We start from the raw sequence: 25,580 nt of genomic DNA, 5'->3' as shown, positions 1-25,580 counted from the left end.
GGCATGCCATATAATACAGAGAGCATCGCAGTGAGTGCCATATAATAGAGAAAGCATCGCAGTGAGTGCTGTATAATACAGAGAGCATCGCAGTGAGTGCCATATAATAGAGAAAGCGTCGCAGTGAGTGCTGTATAATACAGAGAGCATCGCAGTGAGTGCCATATAATAGAGAGAGCATCGCAGTGAGTGCCGTATAACACAGAGAGCATCGCAGTGAGTGCCGTATAATACAGAGTATCGCAGTGAGTGCCGTATAACACAGAGAGCATCGCAGTGAGTGCCAAATAATAGAGAGAGAATTAAGTGACTGCCATGTAAAGAGTAGTGAGTGCCATATAATACTGACCATCATATAGACCATCAGTGCCCACCATACAGTATAATACACTAAGCATCCAAGTGGCCACCATACACTACAAAGAACACTGCACATAGTGACATATAATACAGAGAACTCCAAAGACCACTACAAAATACAGGGGACATCACACCCACCGATTATGGCACCTGAAATGGGATAAGTTAGATAGGAAGCTGCTGGCAGATGTATGGGCCTGATCATGGTCAGACAGTATTGGGCAGCTGCAAGGAACAAGGAAGTGGCTGTGCAACACTGTATAGCAAATACTTGTATACTGCAGTAGGTGTCTATAGGAAGCAGACGCCTCCTGACAGCATGAGCAATCTGAGTGCAGTGTCTGTAGTTGCTGCCTCGGATCCCCATCGCGACTATCGGTCTCGATGGCGGCAGCACTAGCCAGACTAAGTAAGCTCCAGCTTATTCAGGCTGGCAGCCTGTGAGGCCAGAAAATATTCGTCCACAGGCACAGACCCTGGCCTCGGTGCTCCCGGAAAACAGGGGTGACCCGTCTCCATTTCCGGCAACGGTGCCCAGGCATGCCCACGCTCCATCCACCCAAACACCACAGCATGTCAATCATGCTGCGGCTTGGAGGATCTCAGAGCGATATTGCAGAATCTGTTCTGCATACGCGCAGTTTTCCAGTAATTGGAAAACTGTGTGGTATCCCTCACCTGCATCTGACCATCAATCAGGCCCTATATCTATAATACAACACAGCCCTGCGCCCTCCTACCTCCCCCATAATTCACTCCCAACTCCCTACATACTGTGTGCACCGCAGCCAGCGTGCCATCATTGGCACACTGAGACTGCGGCTGTAGCAGGAGGCCAACATAGCTGCAGTCTCTCTCTCTCTCTCTCTCTCTCTCTCCCCCCTCCCTCTCTCTCTCTCCCTTTCGCTATTGAACTGGCACTCCTGACTATATAACCAAGCTGCTTGGGTGCCCTCAGTGATGCATAGAAAAAGTAGAAAGAACTGTGGCACTCAAAGTCTGATGCACAAGACGATCTATATTAGCATAGAAACCAACGCTTCGGAGCCTCCAGGCTCTTTTTTCAAGGTTCACAAAGTATACATATAATATATACACACACACACTATATACATACATACACACATATACACATAAACACATACATACACACTATATACATGCATATACACACAAACATACACACTATATACACATATATATATATATATATATATATATATATATACACACACATACATACACACACTATATACATATATATACACACATACATACACACACTATATACATACATATACACACACTATATACATATACACACATACATACACACACTATGGACCTCATTCAGAGCCGGACGCTATTTGCGCTCGCTCGTTCAGAAAAAAGGGGTGGCTATTCAAATGAACCGTTCGCTCTTTGCGGTCTGTTCACGCCTCTATGTCTGAACGAGCGAACAAAACTTGCGGGCGTTTTTTTGGAAAACTACGCCCCCTGGCCGCTCGCATCCTACATCATGTCCGCTATTTATTAGATTAATCGAGTACATCGACCAGCGTATGAACTGCTCGCTATTCTTGTGGTTGGTTTTTCCTACCGCAATCTTGCGAGCAGTTCTGACTATAAAATAACCCAGTGACGTGGTCAATGACGCTGCTGTATTAATTATGCACACCCATAAAACGCCCATTTTGACCTTTAAGCACGCCTGCGTTCGGATCTCCACTCCCCGTTTTCAAGCACCTTCCCCTGTTACCACCCACATACGCCTCCTCCTGTCACTCAAAATAGCAGGCATTCGCTATTTAGCGAACAAACGATTTTCGGCCGCACTGACTGGTTCGCGCATGCATATTACGATCCGTGCGCATGCGCAGTTGTGCAAACATCGCTCGGAACGAACAAGCGGCCGCTTACGAGACGCTCTGAATCAGGCCCTATATACATACATATACACACATACATACACACACTATATACATACATAAACACACACACACATATATATATATATATATATATATATATACATACACATACATACACACATATACACATACAGTAGATAAACACATACACACTATATACATACATACATACATACACACACATAGATAAACACATACATAGGTGGCAGGCATTACACTGACCTGGTTATGCATGCTGTTTTTCAGCTGGTGACAGGTGCCTTCCCTCCTGTGCAAGGCAGCTCAGCCTCTGCGCTCCACCTCAGCCTCATAATTTCCAGGGCCAGCTGTATCAGCCCAGTTGCAGAGGAAGGCGTGGGAGCTTTAGATGACCCGGGGAGTCGGAACCCGAGCTTCTGGTCACCTGGGGGACACAACTATGGTGGGCGACCCAGGTCGGGTTGGTTAAGCAGGACCTGGGGGTGGAGCTTCGGGAGCATGGGGGCGGAGCTTTGAACTACACAGAGAAGATCTTTGGAAAGCCAGGGGCGGAGCTTGTCTGTCCGGGGGCGTGGCTTTGGGCAGCATAGGGGGAGAGGGTGTGAAAGGTACGGGATTCGTATCCTAGGGGGTCATTCAGACCCACTCGCAAGCGGCAGTACGCTCACAAGTGGGTCGATGTTCCCCAATGCGCATGCGCACGACGAGGGAGCTCCGTCGTGCGCATGCGCGAGACCCGAACTGCGACAGCCAAGCTGTCGCTCCGGGTCTCGCACCAAAGGGGGCGTGCTGTCGATGTTTATTGACAGCACGCCCCCTTTGGTGGGCGTGCTGGGGGCGTGCCTGCCAGACGGAGGCGTTCCCATGGGGCGTTCCCATGATGTCAGTGGGAGTGATTTTGGCTCTGATGGAGCCAAAATCACTCCAGGGCTTGTGGCTGGGAGACCCTACCGCAGGGTCTCCGTCGCAAGTCCGATGGTATCGCGACCATCTTTTTGGACGCTCGTATATGCTGTGGGTGGTGACCCACAGCTATACGAGCGTCCAGGAGGGCCCTGATTCAGAGCGAGCGCTCTGGTCAGAGCGTCCGGCTCTGAATCAGGCCCCTAGTTCACTGTCTGCAATACAGACAGTCATGTTGTCAGGCTTCCGTGCACTGCAGACAGTGTTTACAGGGATTTTTATTTTCCCTGTCAGTACTGTCTGCAGTGGATCCAGTGGGCCTATTTCCATGGTGGGCTTGGAGCTGCAGCTCCACCCGCCCCATTATTAATCCGGCCCTGACTAGATTGCATTTATATTTTCTCTCTTTCATGTTGTGAGTAAAAATATCATAACTCACGACTACTTGAAGACTGGAAATTGCCAAAAAAAGGATACTATTTATAAATAAGCTAAGTACTACTATATTTATCTTGTTAGTATAATAAGTTGCTTTGGTGTGATACCTTTATTTTTCACTTTTCTGTTGTATGTTTAGGGAAAAAAGATACTTTCCCTTAAGGGTATTTGACTAGAGCAGCCTCTGGCGCAATTGATTGAACACCTATAGGCTACATATCAGACAATTTACCAGAAGAGGGATCTGTAGGATCTGTTCCCAGTATTGGCCAGTCGCACATACATGGCCTGTTGACTGCATATGCACAGCAGCACGTCAGGAGCCCCACTTAATTAAGAACAGTGATTGAATTAGCGATCACTTTACTTTACACATTGCAGGGACGGTCTCCTGCGGTACTTAATTATTGCCGTGAATAGCACAAAATGATTATTAGGTCTAAAACTCAATATTTAATAAATATGCCCCAATATTTTCACACTTTCATTATTTTAACACGTGAAAAAGGGGCTCTTAAAATTACATAAATTGATGCACTTTTGATAATGCACCACAGTGGTTTTTATATATAAGTTAATAGGATGCATGCAACTTACTATATACAGCTATAACTCTCAGCCTCAGAATATGGATTACATCCTACTATAAGGCTTATTTATGAACATGCAAAATTGCAGACAGGCAGCATAAATGCTACCCTTTATTGTATTCTGTCCTGCAAAATGACTTCATTTTTACATGTCCTCTGATGTGTTTGGTCATTTCTTTACATACTGTATGATGCGTTTTAAATAATACATTTATGTACTCCATATATACAGTATATCTGGCAATGCCTTTAGTGCAAATTCAAAGTTAGAACATTAAAAAGAGAAAATTGTGTTTTCATTTTAAATGTGTACGATCAACAATTTTACAGATTTGAGCAAATCTAGGACGACATTGCTTAATTGGAAGACAAAGCCTCAACTCATGTTATCTAATCCCCGCTGGTTGTAACAGGCACCAGCATTACATTCTGATTTACTCTAATAGGCAAGTCATGAATAGACGATCAAATGAGCAGCAGGGGCTCATTTTGGTTTGATGAAAAAAGTAGTGAGGCAGAACTTGACATTAATGAGAAGGAAATTACTTTGTTTTCTATTTAATTTAGAAACATATAAACAAGTTTACCGGCCAACTTGGGCCATTTCACTCTAATATAATTTCCTGCTTCTTCAACTGCTATAGCATAGCTGATTAAAAAACAAGCTGGGTGTTTGAACTTTATTTCATATTGAGGTACAATTTCGAATATACAATAAACTTTCTCACAATATAACCAAAAATTGACAGGAGTGGGTTGTATCCATTCTTAAACTTATTTTTTTGCGGCTGCTCTTATCACCACTAAGAGTTTTCTACTATACTCAAAATTCTTTACCCTCTAGGGAATATGCCCAAAATGGCTCATTCTGGGGTAAAGGGTACATAGTTTACAAAATGAGTTTTGGCCTCTAGTCTGACTCGACTCCATAAACCCACAGACAATGATAATGGTCAGTCTCCCCCTGACCGCAACTGGGACAATCATTGTAAGTCGTAAGACCCATCAATAAATTGCCTGTGTGGGGACAAATAAGTTATATGGTACACATTGAGGAAAAGTTCATTGTAGGTATTAGGTGTGAGCAAGGAGCAAAGGACATAAAGCAAGACAGAAATAGATTGTGATAGAGGTCCTCTCTTAAAAACGTATAAAAAAAAGGAGATGACTTTCCGTGTGGGTGTTGATTGAAGAGATAAGCTTATCAAGCGTGTTAGTCCATCAGCCTATAAAAAACCCTCACCAAAGTTCTAATACAATGCTATACCTGAAGACAGAGGTGTAGCGTGTATCCATGACACCCGGATCATGTGTGTGCAGAGCTCTAGGCAAAATACAGCCTCAGGCTCCATATTAATGTATATATAAATATATGCAGTATATATATTTCTCACACAGCTCTCCCACCAATCAGATCTCCCCTGCCACATAGTTCTACCCTCCTCAAACATATTCCCACGAACACACAGCTCTACTTTCTCACTTAGCTCCCCTTCCCTCAAACACACACAGTGCTCCCCCCTCTCTCAGCCCCCTACACACACACACACACACACACACACACACACACACACACACACACACACACACACACACACACACACACCTCTTCCCACTCACTGGGATCCCCCCGCACAGCTTTCTCCCCATAACACAATACTCCCTCCCCTCAAACACACACAGATCCCCCTCTCACACAGACCCCCCAATCACACAGCTCTCCCCACTTACTGAGATCTACCCTCATTCAGCTCCCCCTTCACACAATACTCCCTCCCCTCAAGCACACGGTTCCCCCCCCTCACACAGATCTAGCCACTTACTGAGATCCCCCTCAGTTCCTCCTTCACATAATCCCCCTCCCCTCAATACTCACAGCTCTCCCCAGTCATACCCCCCCGCCCACACACACACACACACACACACACAGCTCCTCTCCCTTCAAACACATACTGTATATTACACAGCGCTCCCCCCTCAAATCTTCTCCTATGTCCCATCCTTACTTTCATAGGGCGCAGATCAGACATCCGACGGGGGGCGGATCATCTGCTGAGTCTGAAACACAGAGATCAGTGACTCCATACTGGGGGCGTGGTTTTGGTATAGTTGCAAGCGTTGCTTTGCCCACACCATGCTTCCTGTCTGAAGTCACTGATCTCTCTATGGGACCCATTTATCAAAGTACATTTGAGGTACGCCCGTTTTCGGAGGTTTAATTCAAATATTAAGTATCTCCCGTATGTATTAAGGAGGGACCGCAGCAGGTATCTCCAATACCTGCTGTGATCCCCCCATTAACACAGGCAGCTGCATCCCCCATAGGTTTCTATGGGGGATGCGATACTGCCAAATGTACCAATATCCGGAATTTGATGCATTCCAGATATTGGCCCCCACAGCTAACACCATCTGAAGATGGCGTTAGCCGCTGTAGCCTATAGGCTACACCGCGCATAATTAGCCGGCGAAGGTATCTGCAGGACTGCGCATGCGCAGCATCCCCTGCACTGGCCGCCAGCTCACAGGAGACATTGCAGAGACTGTCCCAGCATGTCCCAGATGATACATCCAGCTGGTATGATTGCAATACGATCATAGGCATTACTGGCATGCCCTGATCGCTTTGCAAAAGCGATCATTGATAAATGGAGGCCTATGTGCTTTAAGGTTCTGTAGGTAATTCGCTCCCCGTCGAAAGTCTGATCTCCTGCGCCCTGGCTGGAGCAAGCGCCCGGAGCATAAGCTCCACCGGGACCACCCTCACTACGACCCTGCCTGAAGTTAAGTGAGTTGGAATGCCTGTATAGTTACAAAGTTTTCATTAGCCTCTAAGAACGTGTGGGGGCGTTTTCCCTGAGAATTAATGAGATGATGTGTGTGACAGGAGTCTTAGATCACTACTCTGAGCAACTAGAGTTCTACACCTCTCACTGTCTAACCCTGTCTGGGTCTTCCTGCTTGCCTACATTCTCTGCCACATGACACTGTCCCTGTCATAGTCCTCCTGCCCTCACTAACAAATGACTGCCTTACACAAGATCAGCTCACCCATCTGCTGCTGTTGTAGACATTTTGATGGCTAATGAACAGGTTGAGCATGATATGATTGCATAGAAAAACATGGTCAGACCCTTTTCAAATATACCTATTGCACTTGCCTGGCATGGTCGCATCTCATTCGCCCGTCGGCAAGTGGGTTTTTACTGATGTGGATGCATCTTATGCAACCACATCTTTTCCCCTTCAGCCTCGGGATTTTAAAGAGGACATCAGTTCTACAAGTTAAGAACTGTGATTTCTTCTTCCTGCTCAGATAAGGGCTGGGATGTAGTGGTCTTTGACAGCAGACATCACATGCCTCTGGCGTGCCACGGTATGCCTTGCATTCTGGAGCACCAAATACAAAAGTGCTTAAGGGGGAACTGAGCACTATGTTACAGGGCTCTACACTATGATGTGTAATCAAAGCCCCTTTGAGTGTAGAGGTCAGACGTGGGACTGGTCAGTCCCCTCTGAGACAAGTTCCACTGTGCTCTGCATAGATGTGAGGAGGAGGCAGGTGGGCATCTAGAGCCAATAGCAGGTGGGGGGTAATATTATTGGGGAAATCCTTTACCACTCGGTGGAGGGGCTTAATTTTACAATACAGGTCTATAACCACTGGGGTGAGGATAAAGTTAACAGGGGTCTGCCAAAGACACCCTAGATGTATATTTTTACAAAAATATTTATTAGTTATTAAATAGGTATTACTAAACTAATTTAAAAAACTGACAATTTCAAATAAATTTTTGCTAAAATAAAAATCATCAGTTAAATGGTTACAAATAGTAACATTCATTACATAAACCAGCATGGGTTATAGCAGTAGGAAGTTAATGAGGACCTGATTCAGACTCGCTTGCTAGGAAGCGTTTGCACGCAGGCAGCCGATATTTGCATTCTGCGCATGCATCGCAGTGCGCGTGCACGAACCAATACGAGTGATCGGGAAGCGTATGCTCACTGCGCATAGACTACCTGGCAGAATGAGTGACAGGAGAAGCTGTTTGTGGGTGGTGACAGGGGCAGGCCACTAGAAACGGGGAGGTGGAGGTGCAATCGCAGGCGTCCCCGAGCGTCTTAACGCCGTTTTAGAGGCATGCATAATTAAGAGGCAGCGTCATAGTACACGTCACCTGGCTGAAATTTACACAGAAGTGCTCGCAGTGCTTGCGGTAGGTTATAGTCAACCACAAGCTCTGCAAATGCATCCGATGGTACCGATGGTTGCATACACTTTCTGGAGATGATGTGTGCAAGTGGGTGTATTTGACTGGCTGGTAGGCATCTGCATACACAAAGCGATCGCACGCCAAGACATAGTGGGCATGCTAATGCCTTGCCGTGCGATCGCCTGTCTTACCGAATTTGCATACGCATCGAGCGAGCGGGTCTGAATGAGGTCCTGAGAGCGAAAGTCCCTGGACCAGAATATCATTACATGTGCTGCTAATTGGCTTTTGTTGGCACGTGTAGTAGTGCCTTAATTTGTACTTTAAATCACAGATTACTTCTGTGGAATCAAAGTCTGGATTGCCCTGGAAAGTACCAATTTTCTGTCACAACATTGGTCACACCATCGGAATTTGTGCCAACCCTATGGCAGGTGCAGTTTTTCCAGCTTAGTATGGCCTCCTGTGTGAGCAGTTGAGTGTCTGTGTACACAATCACTATCAGCGACACTCCCATAACACGCCTATGTGATGGGCCATCTCCATGATTGCGCTTAACCACCTCCCTGTCACCGCCCAGGAATGCCTAATACGTTTTCAAGACATTTCTGAGGCCGTGCGTCTCCCGTGCTCCTTCATCGCACCTCTGACTCTGTCCACCCGCTATCTGGATGCATGGGCAGGTGAAAAAAAAAATTGCTCCACTGCACCTGTAATGGGCAGTGTGTGCGACTTAGGATCAGCCCAGGAGGTTTATTAGGGTGTGGGCATTTATTGTTAAAATTTAATACCTGGAATGTTGTGAGGTATGTACTTAAGTTTCATCATTAACAATCCAATACGTCTATTTAGGCTTAAATAAGTCACGATATGTACTCACCTGCCAAATGATAAAGAAACAACACATTAAAGAAACACACATTTAAGAAAATAATTAGGGAGTTCTCAGCTGCATATACTTTTTTTTTATAAAAATGTATCAGTAGCCCTCCTCGCTCATTTTGTCTCTGTCAATCAGATGGCTCTCTAATCATTTCATCAATGGGTGCTTAGTGGATCTTTTCCTGTTCATTTCTCCACCATCATTAGCAACTGGCAATAAATGGATTATTGAGTACTGCAAAAATGTTTGGGCAAATGTGGAGCATAACTGGATTAATAGCCCAGGATCAGGTGTGATACAACATATATGGGCAGCAGTACAGTAATGGTTTTATTATTATTATTATTATTATTTTGACAGAGGGACTATTCTTTCATTAATTGTCAATAATGTGATTCATCCTAATGAACACCTAGCTATGAATGGATTGCGATAACCTATTAAGATCTATTTACCATTGTTTCAGCTTGCCATTAATGCACTGACATACAGGTAAATGTTCCTAAAGTGGACGAGCCTTGGACTCACTATGGTGCCCATATACATGGCTCAACTGCCATTAACTGCCTCGTACACACTAGCCAATATTATAAGCGATTGAACAATATCGTTATCGTTCACAATATTGGCCAGTGTGTTTGCCGCCAATGACCAGTGATGCGCGCTCCCGCTGGTTATTGACGACATTGTTAATCGCCCGAACCCGCTGTCCAACCTGACGATATCATCAGGTTGTGCAGGTTCGGGGATGAGGGAGGGTGCCGGCACTGAAAGATATCGTTAATGATATTTTTCAGTGTGTATGTGCTCAATGTCGTTAACGATATTGACCACACCACTGCCTGGAAAACACTAAACTATATTGCTCAGTGAGGATATCGTTTAGTGTGTACACAGCTTTACAGTGTAGAGACCAAGGGCCTCATTTACTAACGAGTTTTATCACCAAAACGTGTATGATAAATGGTGCTCCAGCCAATCAGCTCCCAACTGTCAACTGTTAGAAAAATGACAGTTGGGAGCTGATTGGCTGGAGCACCATTTATCATACACAGTGAAATGTATCACTCGTTTTGGTGATAAAACTCGTTAGAAAATGGGGCCCAAGAATGCTATTTAAGGCATCTCCTCTTTGATCACTGTATTTTCCTTTCATGGTAGAACATTTTCCCCTGTGTAAGCAAGCCAAGTCATCTCCAATGGATAGAAGTCTCAGGTCATTCATAATACAGCAAGATACAATAAAAGTGAAAAAGAAATATAAAAAATATCATTAACCCTCCGTATTTCCATCTTACTTTACATATTATATACATATTTGGAGTCCACATACTGGGGATACCAAATATTTGGTGTACATTTTTAGGGTTCTCCTAATTAGCTGTGGAAGAACTGTAAGATGAATCAACTAAAGGAATATTTGGTTGGATTCACCATACGTGACAGTAGAAACAATGTTGTTTTTTTTATAACCCTTTCTAAGTATCCTGAGAAATACCTACTGTATCACAAGATTTAAAAGTCACCTGTGCAATCTGCAATCACCGGCGGGTAGCGGTGTAATATTACCCAAGGCTCGATTACATTTAAGTGACGGTGAGCATATATCACATTGAGGGTATGTGTTTGGACTCACTGAGTGTACATTATATTTGTTTTCCTATTTCTTTTCATAGATTAACGTGCACATCTTGATACCAAAGCTTGGAGAAGTGCTGGAAACCCACACACATACATTTGATCCCGCTATCTTCTAATAACTTATTGTTTGAGTTCCAAAAGTCTGAGCTGATACCCCTAAACTCCATTGGACCTTTATTCATTGGCGCAAATTATCTTCAATTCACAAATGAAACCCTACCTTAACATAAAAAACAATATGAATTTATGAACTTAAGCACACTAAACAAAGCATTTAATATAATCTCCTAGGAACATCCAAGGACGCAGACACTGGCTTCATTGCATCCAGAAAACGGGACAGATGCTCCCCTTTTTCTGGAACGCTGCCCGTTGCCACCCCTAAATGCCTACGGCTTTTGGGGCACTGCGACCATTGTCGCAGGACCAGACTTCAACATGCGCAATGCTGCTCCTGCGCATGGTGGATCATTAAACAAACTTCGGAGATTTGCATACATATCGGATTTACGTAAATGTCTGAATCAGTCCCATAGGCCCCGCTTGCAAAGGTTCAGCTCTACATTGTTTGAATAAAAGTTCAGTTTGCAGTGCTACCGATAGCATCCAACTTGAACACCTCGGGATAAATGTAATAGCCTGCGAACTGCAGGCATCAGCATCCCGGCAAGTCTGGACAATGTTTAAAGCTGCAGTCATTTAAAAGGCAAAACCAGGTTGATTTGGAGGCAAAAGACACAGCAATAGAGTGCACCTCTGAATCACGCCCTATCTGTTAAATAGAAATAGAAAAACTGAGGATTGCGAACTATGAGTGTGATTCAGCTTTGGGAATAGAGTAAGAAAGAGCAAGTAACTGCACATGTAGGTAACACCATGCTGCACTACAGGGGGGAAGATCTAAAATGTGCAGAGATTTAGTTTTGGGAGGGGTGTGTCCTAACTGACACCTAAATTGCAGTGTAATAATAAAGATGCCACGCATTTGTGGGCTACATTCAAAAAACCCCCACTATTTACCCTGCATGCAAAAAGAATAAATGTATTTACACCCCTTACATTGCAACATGGTTTGTGCAGGTGCACAGTTATTTGCTCTATCTTAGTATAGACTAACAAGTAGTAGCGCTACACAGGGTTGTTGTTGTAAAGCAGCTGCTATAAAAGAGGGTAGTTACCAGTAGCGAATTGGCCGTAGACTTTTCCGGGACTTTCCCTGGTGGGCCGGACCATTTTGGGGCCACTAAAATCTCCTTTTTTTCGGCTTTATTTTTTTAAAAAACTGTGTCCCGGCCAGCTGATCGGGAGGCGGCCCGGCCTCAACTCATGTTCACTGAGCTGAAGAGAGGCCCCGCCTCCAATCAGTTCAGCAGCCTCTCAGTGGTGTGGCTGCCTGAGACTGAGGGCCCAGCAGTCCCACCCGACCGTGCCACGTTACACCGCACCTCACTGCACCGCCACACCACAACACTGTCAGCCCGGCTCCTGGACCGTCCTCAGCTCCTGCCTCCCAGCAGCAGCCGGAGCTGAGGTGCTTCTGCTCTGGAGGCTGCTGTAGCTTTGGACACTGCTCCAGTAAGTGTGCTGGGGCCAGGCATGCTGGGCATGGAACAAACCCAGGTTAGTGCTCCCACCATTCCTTTGTCTCCCCCTTATTCAGCACATTGTCCTTCAAACCCCCACCATCTCACTGTCCCCCTCCCCCATCACAGTGTCTCCCCCCTTTCCTCCACAACCAGCCCCCTTCTCACTGCCCCACCTCAGGCGGCTTCCGGACCATGCGATCTCCTGCATGAATAGTGAATACCGACACTTCCTGTCCAGGAAGGATCAATTTCTTCAGAGGTTCCCCATTGCAGAGAAATCACAAAAAGGCAAGGTGTATTTTTATTAGTACACAAAAAAATAGTATAGATTTTTTTAATTTTTTTTTAGACATTTTGCTCTACTTGGTCTAGGCCCGTGACTTGCATGACAGACAGCTTACTGACATCTGTCATAGCAAGCAAAGTGTCCTGCAGAGGATCTCTTAGCATCTCAAGATGAGACCATCCTTGTCTTGTGAGACAGAGCTCCCCTTGCGGTGGGGGGGAGGTTAGGAAGCCCCCACTCACCCACTCCATAGATACTGTGCACATGCGCAGGGTGTATATTCACTGGAAAGAGAGAGATATAGGGGACATGCCCAGCAGCTCCTGGAGCCCCAAGTGTGACTAAAACAAGGCTCACTGCCACGTTATTTCACATGTTGTGCCCCTTTTTTTGGGCGCACGCCTCTAAGAAGTCCTTATGTTGCTCTTTCAGTTAACCAATGTGGGCCACTTTCTGAAATTTTACAGGGCTACCGTAAATTCCTAATCCGCCCCTGGTAGACACACCTCAATACTCAAAAAGCATAAACAAGAAATAAATAGCGCTAGCTTGAATAAATGCTAAAAATAGGATGGAATGGATTATGAACCATAAAATTTAATGTATAAAAAAACAAATGACATCAATTCAAAATAAATACCAATAGATAGCTCAATCAATAGTTATGTTAAATTATTCACTGTTCTAAATAAAAATGTTCTGAATGTTGATAGTCAGTATGTCGACATGTTCATTTTTGTGCATGCCGAAAGTCAAAATATAGGGTTAGGTTTAGGGTTAGGATTTGACTAAAATGGTGAAAGATGCTATGTCAGCATTTTGTCTGTCGACTTGCACAATGCCGACATAATGGACATGTAGGCATTTCTGTATGTCAACATGTTACATGCCAGTATAACATTCATGTCGACATTCTGACTGTCGACATTCAGAACATGTAAATATTCTGACTGTCGACATATCATACCACACCCATCCAGCCTTAACCAGGTGTGTTAAGCGTAATTTTGCAGACGTCTACACCTAGCATAGTTTTATTTATGAAATGGTGCAAGTTAATTGCACTTCATATGCCAGGAATATCTGTTTTAATAAACACTGGGCCTGATTCAGACCCGGACGCTATGCTGCGCTTGATTGCATTGAGCGATTTTTCGCAATCTGCGCATGCGTGTGCGTGAACCAGTCATTGCGATGGGAAAGTGCTCGCCGGTAGCCCGCAGTCGGGCCGCTATTTTGAGTGACAGATAGTGCTGTTTGTGGGTGGTAACAGGGGAAGGTGCTTGAAAACGGGGGTGTGGATGTGCGAATGCAGGCGTGCCCGACTGTCAGAACGGAGTTTAATGGGTGTGCATAATTAGCAAAGTAGCGTCATTACACACGTGACTAGGTTGTATTTTAGCCTGAACTGCTTGCAATGTTGTGGTGGAAAAAGCTACCACAAACACTGCGACCAGCTCCGATGGCTCTCGATGTACCCGACTAATCCTACAACTGCCGGAGATGACGTGCGTTGCGAGTGTCAAAGGGGCATCTTTATACAGGTGCGAGCGCTATTACTTAGTGGGCGGCTTTACGCGACGCAGTGCAAGAGCATGATTTAAATAGCCGGCCCCTTCTAGCCAGCGAGCAGACGCAAATGGCGTCCGGATCTGAATCAGGCCCACTGTTCTAAGGGCCTGATTCAGTGAGGATCACAATTGCGATCGCAGCTGCGAATTTGCACGGAACGCGGATGTGAAAATATGCTAATGCTTGTGAAAGCTCAGCCTGCATAAAGATGCCCACTGCTGCTTTCTCACATCCGTCCAATGTCGCTCTTCTGTCGATATCATGACGCACAACGCACAGGTACGCAGCATTTACACCAAGGTCCTGATTCAGACCCGCTCGCTCGCATCCAGCGTATGAAAATTTGTCAAAGTGACGGGATGGGAAGCGATCGCTCGCCAAGGCATAAGCATACCCACTTTAGTTGTGCGAGCAATCGCTCTGTGTATGCAGACACCCATTAGCGTATGTTGAGACGTCCACTAGCGCACGTCATCTCCAGGAAGTGTATTAAAACATTGGTACATCGAGCACCATCGGTAGCGATCGCAGCGCTTGTGGTTGCCTTACCCTGCCGCAAGCACTGCGAGGACTTCAGTATAAAAAACAGGCAGGTGACGTGTACTATGACGCTGCCTGTTAATTATGCACGCCTTAAAAACAGCATTGAAACACAGAGGCACGCCTGCGTTCGCACCTCCACACCCCCGTTATTCGTGTGCTGCCCCTATTACTACCCACAAATGGCCTCAACTGTCACTCATTTCACTGGGCTGTCTTTGCTGGGCGAGCGAGTGGGCTGGGATCGCACAGAGTAGTTTGCGCACACGTAGAACGAAGCGTGCGCATGCGCATTTGCAAATCCACTAGACCCTGGTCTAGTGGGTACGATCCGGCATCTCTCCGCTGAGACCCGCGTTCGATTCTCGGTCAGGAAAGTGTTCTCCACTATATGCCAGGAGGTCTCCTTAGAGGTGGCAGTTGGGATGCCAATGGTCCAAATGCCGACCGTCGGCATCCCGAATGTCTAATCCCGGCAGGGGTCTAATGACAGGCATCGAAATCCCGATGCCTGTCATTTTACCTTTGCCGGAAGCTTGACGTCCGGTACACCGATCGAAGGTAGGCCGGGCGGCAGGCGCGGACAGCCACGGAGGGGTAGGGTTAGGTTGGGGGCTCTCGTGGGGGACTTAGGGTTAGGCACCCCCTGGGAACGTTAGGGTTAGGCTAGGGGAAGGGGGGTTAGGGTTAGGCACCTCCCGGCGGGAGGTTAGGTTTAGGCACCTCCCCCTGGGAGACTTAGGTTTAGGCTGCGGGGAAGGGGGGTTAGGTTTAGGCACTTACAGGGAGGGTTAGGGTTAAGCACTTGGGGTGGAGGTTAGGGCTAGGCACCCCTAAAGGAGGGTTAGGGTTGGGGGGGTTAGGTTGGTAAATAGTTAAAGTACTTATGTGTCGGGATCTTCACTGCTGGTATTCCGCTGTCGGGATGCGTCCGGTGGTATTCCATACCGATTTGCTGATTAGGCCTGCCTGCTCTCTGTACACCCCTCCAGACACCAACACAGACAAATATCAGACACCGGGTTCAAAAAAACAAATACTAGTCTGACAGGTACTGTATGCAAATATTCCAAAATACAGAATATTCAGATATCCAAAAAAACCCTGGTCCCAAGCATTTTGGATATGGGAGACTCAACCTGTAAAAGGAAAAAGAATGAGAACAGTAGGTGTGCTCCAGGAGTTGTCACAACAAGAATTATTGATGTATGGTAGGTTTTATATCTTAAAACATAACCTTTAATATATATTTTACTTAAAATGTGGATATAATATCCATAAACATTTACTTTGGGCAAAATTATGTTAAAAATACAGAAGAAGAGGTGAATAAAGTTCGAATACTGTGAATTAAAATAAAATCCATTGTGCCTTTGTATTTTAAGTAAAATATATATTAAAGGTATTATTTTAAGATATAAAACCTACCATACATCAATAGAATATTTTTGCGACAACTCCTGGAATGCACCTACTGTTCTCATTCTTTTTCCTTTTACATATAAGTATGTTCTAATGATTTTGGTGGCACCATAGCTCACAGAAAAGAGAATAAAAAGTGTAAATGACATAAATACCAACAAATAATTATAAATATGACAAATAATTATGTGTCAAAAACAGAGAAATGTCATAAATAATATCACCAAAGTATTATTGTAGAGAGGAAACAGGAGTATTTTGAAGAAATTAATACTTTTCTGTGCAGGACAATTTTGTTTATATTCCAAGCCCCCATATTGGGCACATCTGGTGGTCATTTAAATAACACACCATTAGGATTAGGGGGAATTTAAAGAATAAAAATTACACTGGGGTAGTTTAAATCACACCATTAGGATTAGGGTATTTTTTTAAAATTTTTCTTTCTAATATATTTTTTCTTTATAATACTATATGCAATCACTATTTTTTATTTCTATATGTCAAGTTCAACTATGCAGGAAAAAAGTGCAAACATTGCATCTATTACAATCTTGGTGCATCTATGCAAATTATCTTATCTATAACCCATTGGTGTAATTTTTATCCTCCACCACATGGCTTACAGACACTCCTTTCACCCCAAGGTTGGTCAATGCTTCCCTCTGAGGAATGGATTCTTCAGCTCTTCCCAGAAGAAAGCCTTAGGTGATTTGGAGAGAGGACAGCCTATAAGGGTCTTACCCAAGCCCCCCACATTGGGCAGTTAATACAAAATAAATGACTGGGGGTATTTTAAATTACACACCATTAGGATTAGGGAAACTATATATTTTTTGTTTTCTAATGTATTTTTTTTTCATTTATATTTACTTGCTATGTGCTGGTCACTATTTGTTGGTACTTGTGAGTCAGCTGTGTGGGGGGGATGCAAACATTGCATAAGTTGCTGGTGTGGTGCCTTGTATGGAAAATAATTTATATATATGCCAATTGTTTTCAATAGTCCATTGTGATTAATGTGTTGTTTGAGCTCTCTTTCTGCATGGTTGACATACGGGAATCAGTGGGTGGTGATTGGCATGTGCTGGGTATTGTGAGTGAAGAACTATATTAGAAAAAAAAGTCTATTAATCTCCCTAATTCTAAACATTTCTGATATAAAGTGACATATGAAAAGACGAACATTCACTAATAAATTAGTGAAGAGGAGGCTGGTGTAAAGTAAAAGTAAAGTAATTGGCCACCAAGATAAGGGGAGAGGACTCACATAGATCCATGACACTGCTGCCCTGGCTGTCATACTGTATGAAATGAGTGGAAGTGCAGCTAACTGTGAATAACTGGCTTACAGCATTGCACCATCCCTGGTAGTAGAGGCACAGATATACAGCTGGATATTGGAAGTAGCAGTAGGAACACAGTTGGTAGTAGTGGGATGGAGGATAGTAGCAGCAGCAGGGATAAATTAAAGCTGAATTGGGGTGTAACACAGCTGACAGCAGGGATATATCTATGGATCTGAGCACCCCAGGCAAAGTAATGGACTGGTGGCCCCCCACCCAATTTTAAATAGGGATACGGAATGTGATGACACAATTGTACCCAAATTCAAATTACACCACACAGTAGTGCAACCTTATCCACTAAGGATACTGCCTTTGAACCTCTATATACCCCTTTCTATACCTTCTAATATCCTTCCTATAAACCTCTAAGGATGATGCTAATTTGTGTATGCAGTCATCCAGTAAATAAAGACTCCAGGCTTAGAACATGTGGCTCCAAAGCACAAAGTATTATTCAAGTAAAAGTACAGCAGTTACACGCTATGATCCTCATATAATCTTAGCGCAAAGAGATTATACAGACCCAAGTACAATTATACATACGCAGCGCTCTCTGGTCCAGATGTTAGGCATCAGCAAGAAACCCCTCGTCAATCAGCATATAAGGTGCTACAAACGACCCTCTTGCTGTATTCGAGCAGGGCCACCTGGAGTGAGAGCAGACGTTATGTCCAGGAAGCTTGTCTACACAAGCTAGTTGTCACATGGCCATTTGCTCTGTTTAGCTAATGTAATCCAATTTTGACATACTGTAAAGCCATTTCTGAAATATATCCTTTAGGGGAATTATAATAATATACACTTTATCCAGAGCACCCAAACTACGTGAAGTCATGAAATGGTCTTTTGATGAATCGCCGTAACTTATGGCGATGGTCACAGATGCAATCGCATGTTGCTAATTGTGAGTTTATCTAAAATGGCGCTTAGGCGGCCATTCGCAAAATGGCGTCTTGCGATCTCATTTCCAAGATGGCGTCTTGCGGCCAGTCGCAAGATGGTGTCGCTGCGATTCAAATTTAAACTGATCTTGTCTCAGCCAATAATCCAGCTTCGACAGTCCACCCTTTGATAGCGAACAACATGCTATCACTATCTGATTTTAAAATATAATTTAGGCTTACATTTATATACTATTTAGTGTTATTATGGGATGGCACAAGGTGGTTCTTAATCCATCAATAATGTGTCTCTGAGTGGGGACATAAAACTACTATTATACGCACACCGCGGATCTTGGAAGATCATGTGAAAGGTGTGGGGGTACACCAGTCCTATAAAGGCAGTCTTGAAGGGGAATTGAGACTTTACATTATCTGAGGTGTTTTTAAAAATAACATTTCAATAATACATTCTATGCCTGTCTAAATATAATACATTAAATGATGGTATTTCCTAGTTCAGGGTTGTAATGCAGTTCTGTATTTAACTCGGTATTCATACTGACCACCATCATAATTTAGTTCTTTCGTTTTACTCTATTTTTACATTTTCCACACTTCAACACAATCGGAACACACCGGACACATATGCCAATTATTATGATGACAATCAGTATAAGGATTAAGAATTTGCCTATACTGGCGATCATTTCCTGGACCCATTCCTCTAGACCTGAGAACCATTTCACTGGGTTCAGCCATGAAACCCATCCTTCTATCTTCTCCCTTACTTCAGCCACTGAAGCGTTATGGTTCTTACGAAACTCCCATTTTAGCTGCAGAATTTCATCCATCTTCCGGTTTATCACCTCCTTGGGGTTGCTGGTATCATTGGTGACAACATTTTACTCCAAATTGGGTGGCCAACGTTACGCAATACCATCCAGTAACAGCAGTTAAATAATTTAACACTAGCCTGTGTTGCACCAGTTCTTTCTTGTACGCTTGCAATTGTCTCCCTGTATACCTGAATGTGTCATCGTACATCTTGGTGATATTATCTATCAATTTAGCAAGTTTCTGAATATATCTAAAGTTTAATGTACCCCGAGCAATCCTGGTGGGATCCAATGCGACTAAAACTTGAAAGCCAGTTGTCTCGCTAATTAACTGAGTGGCTTTGTGCACGTCACCAGGTATCATATTTCGTTTGCCTCTGTGTTCATATTGTGTGTGAAGATATGATGACGGTGTGTTTTTATGTATACCAAGCATTTCCACATGTGTGAGGGTCATAACTTCTGGAACTACTCTTCCCAGGTAACACAAACCTTCGGAACTCGGGGAGAGCCACTTATTCGCTTTTCTTCCACATATAAAATATACATTATCAGGGAGAACATAAGGAATGGTATGCATCATTATCATTAAGCACATTTCCCTTGCAAACAATCCTATTTCTGGGTCTTCCATCTGGTACATGCAAGTTTCTGGCTGTATTATTTTAGCACAATAACCATCTGGCACCTTACCAATAATTTCTTTGGTGGAACTCAATGTATACCGATACCTAAAATGTTTCCCACTAGATTTAATTGAGCGTAACAGATCATGGTTTATGGACTCATTATCAGCTCTTTGTGAGGTCATCGTCTGATTATTCCCCGTCACTTCCCAACTCCCAGGTTTATTGGAGTTGGTTATGTTTAAACACAAAAGTGATCTGTCTACTTGGAATTGATAGAGTTTGAAATGAGGTGGTTTGGATGAGAGGAATTTTCCATCCAATGTTTTCCCTTTTTGTAATTCTAAAATTTCCATGATATTCTGCGGAAATGGCACCAACCCTACATTATGCTGTCCCTGTGGCACATGTGAACACACCCAGCAATCAGTTTGATTTAACACTTTGCCTACCATTCTATGATAATCCTCTAAAGGATACCCACCCCAGTACGGGTTATATTTAGGTTGGCACCGTTGGATACAGTTCTCATCAACTAGGGACCCACAAAGCTCACAAATACAGGAATCTTCAGACAATAAACCTCCACATCGTCCCCGAGTATCCGGAATGACAGCTCTCTTAACAATAACAGTACTAAGATTGGTCAGACACTCCCCTGATTGGCATTGCACTCCTCCTGACTCCACTCCATCAGCACTGCCATCAGCTCCCATTCCTCAATCGGTCACCCATCACAGAGACTGGATATTCCCGAACCGACCAGGATGCTGAACACTCTAAAAGAGAATATGAAAATGAACACAGCAGGCCCGTCCATTGTCACAACAAGACCTGCAAATTTCTCTTAGTTCAGGTATCTCACTACGACATTTTCAATCCTCCTGGAACAAGCTCGCGAGCGACAGGTCCACGCTATCAGCCTTGTCTCCGCCTTGTTTCTCCACTGGTTGATTGACCTTTTTGCAGTGAGTGGAATGGACCCAGGTATCTCTCTCAGCCACCTTCAAAGATGTAGTACTTGTCAGCAGCACCTGGTACGGACCTTCCCACCGATCAGTCAAACAACCTGAACGCAAGAAATTTCTGATCATAACATATTCTCCTGGTTCAACATCATAACAGTTAGTTTCAGGCATATCATGGGACAACAATTTCAGTTTCTGCTGCTGTTGCTTTAACTGCTTACTCATTGATATAAGATACTTTACAGTTACCTCGTTGTTACCCTTCAAGTCTTCCTGTGGACTTATAATCAAATGAGGTTGTCTACCGAACAGTATTTCAAAAGGGGACAGATTTAGAGGGTGTCTAGGAGTGGTCCTTATGCTATGTAGGACCAAAGGTAACGCTTCTGGCCATCCTAGTCCAGTCTCTGCCATGATTTTACTTAACTTATTTTTAATAGTCCCGTTCATCCTCTCTACCTTGGCACTGGCTTGTGGTCGGTAGAGGGTGTGAAGTCAGCTATTAATACCCGTCAGCTTACACATATTTTGAAAAACATCACCTGTGAAATGAGTACCCCTGTCACTCTCAATGATTTTAGGGATACCGTACCTGCATACAAATTCCTGAACTATTTTCTTGGCAGTAAACGCAGCAGTATTAGTGGCCGCTGAGTACTCCTCAACCCAATTACAAAATACATCAGTGCACACTAATACATACTTAAGATTCCTGCAGGGTGGTAATTGGATGAAATCAATTTGTATCACCTGGAAAGGTCCATCAGTCGGTGGAATGTGGGACGGTTCGGTAGGGATCGCTTTCCCTATGTTCTTCCTCAAGCAGGTCAGACAGGACATTGCTATCTTTTCTGCTTGTGAAGAAAAACCTGGTGCGCACCGGTATGCTCTCACCAACTTGCACATACCTTGTTTTCCCAGATGAGTCAGACCATGTGGTGGGGTAATATGCCTTGGGGGCTACTGGTTTACCCTGTCCGTCCCTCCAGAGCCCGGAGGACTCTTGCCCACATCCCTTGGACTTCCAAATGGACTTTTCCTGAATTGAACACAAATTTTGCATCTCAATTAATTTCAGCATATCAATTGTTTGGAAAGACATAATTTTTTCATTGGGAGAAAACATTTTTAACCCTGCTGCCCATTTTGCAGCTTCATCGGCTCTGTTGTTGCCAGGTGACACTGGATCATCCTCACATGTATGGTCTTTACATTTAATTACTGCCACCACTTTGGGCAGTTGGATTGCTTCTAAAAGATGTTTTATGTGTCGGGAATGTGCAACTGGTGTGCCTGCTGCTGTCATAAAATTTCTCAGACGCCATAGAGCCCCAAAATCGTGCACCACCCCGAACGCGTACCTCGAGTCAGTGTAAAAGTTAGCAGATTTGCCTGCTGCCAGTTCACACGCTCTAGTTAGTGCTACTAGTGAGGAGGACCAAGAGGTTTAGCTTCTATGATGTCTGTGTCATTTACAACAGCATAACCTGTACATAATTCACCTGTGTCTGTTTGTCTATGACAACTCCCATCCGTATAAAAAGTCACATCCACATTCTCTAAAGGTGTGTCGTGTATGTCAGGTCTAGCAGTAAAGGTCTGATTCAGATATTCCATACAATCGTGCGTGTCATTATGTCCGCTGAACTCACTTCCCGCCAGCAACTCGCCTCCTTCCACCCTTTGTACATCATGTTGTACATATGGTAAATACGTTGCTGGATTCAGCGTGCTGCAAAATTTAACAGCGATGTTTGCGGGTGCGATTAGAGCTAGTTCCCAATTGGTAAACCTAGCCAAAGAGACGTGTCTGGTTTGAGGTGAGTTCAACAGAGCAGATACAGCATGGGGAGTGTAGACAATCATATCATGACCCAATACTAAGTCCTCACTTTTACTCACCAATAAAGCGGTAGCTGCTACACTTCTCAAACAAGTGGGGAGTGATCTTGCTACCGTGTCCAATTGGGCACTGTAGTATGCTATGGGCCTACTGGCATCACCATGTTTTTGTGTAAGGACACCTGCAGCACAACCATCGGCTTCCGTACAATACAAATCAAAAGGTTTTTCATAATCAGGTATTCCCAATGCAGGAGCTTTTGTCAGACTATCCTTAAGATTAAGAAAAGTCTGCTCTGTTTCCTCTGTGTGTATGACACGATCGGGCTTTGAGGAAGAGACTAATTCCTGTAAAGGCAAGGCCAAAATAGAAAAACCTGGGATCCACATTCTACAGTATCCACACATTCCCAAGAAGGTACGAATTTGCTGTTGATTCTGCGGCAGTGTCATGCTCTGTATGGCCTGGATTCTATCATTTGTAAGATGTCGTAACCCCTGGGTTAGGCAGTGTCCCAAATATTTTACTCTGGATTGGCACGGCTGTAGTTTGTCCTTAGCCACCTTGTGTCCTGTATGCGAGAGATGAAGCAACAAAAGTTTAGTATCATTCAGACATGACATAAACGAGTCAGAACATAGCAATAAATCGTCCACATATTGAATTAGAACAGATCCATTGGCAGGTTGAAAAGATTGTAAACAGTCGTGCAATGCCTGGGAGAAGATACTGGGGCTGTCTATGAAACCTTGGGGTAACCGTATCCATGTGTATTGTACACCTCTGTATGTAAATGCGAATAGATACTGACAGTCAGGGTGGAGAGGCACAGAGAAAAAAGCAGAACAGAGGTCAATGACAGTGAAATGGGTTGCATTTGGTGGGATCTGCATCAGGATGACAGCTGGATTTGGCACTACAGGGAATTGGCTCTCTACTACTTTATTAACACCTCTAAAGTCTTGGACCAGCCTATAACCCCTCCCACCACTTTTCTTCACTGGGAAGATGGGACTGTTGGCTACACTAGCTGTACGAACTAAAATTCCCTGTTGCAATAATCGCTCAATTATTGGAAAAACCCCTAATTCTATCTCCTGTTTTAGTGGGTACTGGGGAATTTTTGGAGCTTGCCTACCACTTTTTAAATTTACCATTACAGGGCTTACGTTTGCCATTAATCCAGTGTCCTGTCCATCCTTAGTCCAAAGAGAATCTGGAATTTGGGACATTTCATCTACCTGAGATGGATTTTCTTTTAAACTTGTAGAGTGATACATTATCCTTTGGGGAGTGTCCAACATATCCCGCACCTTGTGTGCAACTCTCTCTGGGATATCTAAAAATACACCATCAGGGGTGCAATATATAACACATCCCATCTTACATAACAAGTCTCTACCCAGCAGGTTAGTAGGAGTCGCAGCAGCCAGAAGGAAAGCATGCCTGGTATGCAACGGCCCAATAGTAACCTCTGTGGACTTTGTTAAAGGATAATGTTCCACTTTACCTGATACACCCATTGTTAGTACTGTCTCATTGGTCACCTGTAAATTAACGGGAGATTTTATCACTGACCTGGTCGCCCCTGTGTCTACAAGAAAAGGATATTCAGTACCAGCTACATCAACCATCATGACCGGTTCTTCCCTAGTACTTCCCGTTAACCTGACTATCTGTAGACTACAGGTATGACCTGACCCCTAGCGTTGGCTACCATTCTCCAATAAAGCATTTACAGCCACAATTGGAGCTGGTGCCTGCTGGACATTTGCTGGTCTCTGTGCGTATCCCTTATGGGGATGTCCAGGTCTTCCCTGATTTGGGGTTCCTACTCTTTTTACTGTACAGTTTCTACTTAAGTGTCCTGTTTGTTTACAATTAAAACATGTTCGTGGATTGGGTGAAGACACGTGTTGTTGTGAGGTTTGAACAGAGGGTAAAGGTGGTGGATATGGGTAAGGATAGGGAGGGTAAGGGTATTGTGGGGGATATGAGGTTTGTTAGTATGGGACTTGTGGTTGTATAGGGTTTGTGGAATAGAGCTGTGTTTGTTGATGCATGGGGTTAGTGAGGGCATATAACTGTTCAGGTGTAAGTGTGTGTGCAGATGCGAGTGTGTCTGTTGGCTGTGATGTTACAGTCATTCCCTCCAGAGCTTGTATACTGACAGCCATTAGTTTTTCGCTCTGGGTCTCTCTCTTCTTTGAGATGTTTTTATCATGTTCTATGGCAGATTCTATGAGAGTATCTATTGTGACTCCCCTCCAGCCAGGTTGTGAGGTCTGAACCAGAGTCTTTAAATTCTCTTTCAGACCATACATGAGTACCGTGACTATCATTCCCCTGTGGTGAGTGCTATCTTTAATATCTTCTAACCCAGTGTACTGGGTGATAGCCTGCAGAGCCCGGTCGCAATAATCTTCTGCAGATTCACTCTCCTTTTGCTTAATGGTGAAAATGTTGTTCCAGTTAACTACTACCGGAATATATATACCCAATTGAGTTACAATGCGGGAAATGTTACCTTGGTTTACTTGGTCTGTTAAGGGAACGTCACCATCCAATACACAATCCGTGATAAATTTTGTCACGTCGGTATTGCGTGGTAGATAGGCCCTTAACACCACACACCAATCTTTATTAGTTGGCTCATGAGAACTACCCAAATTTCTCAAAAATCTTTGACATTTGGCTAGTTCCTTTTTGGGTTCGGGGAAATCATT

The sequence above is a fragment of the Taudactylus pleione genome, unplaced genomic scaffold, assembly GCF_031769625.1.
Source record: "Taudactylus pleione unplaced genomic scaffold, aTauple2 ptg000454l, whole genome shotgun sequence".
NCBI lineage: Eukaryota > Metazoa > Chordata > Amphibia > Anura > Myobatrachidae > Taudactylus > Taudactylus pleione.
Note: the sequence above shows the minus strand (reverse complement) of the source record.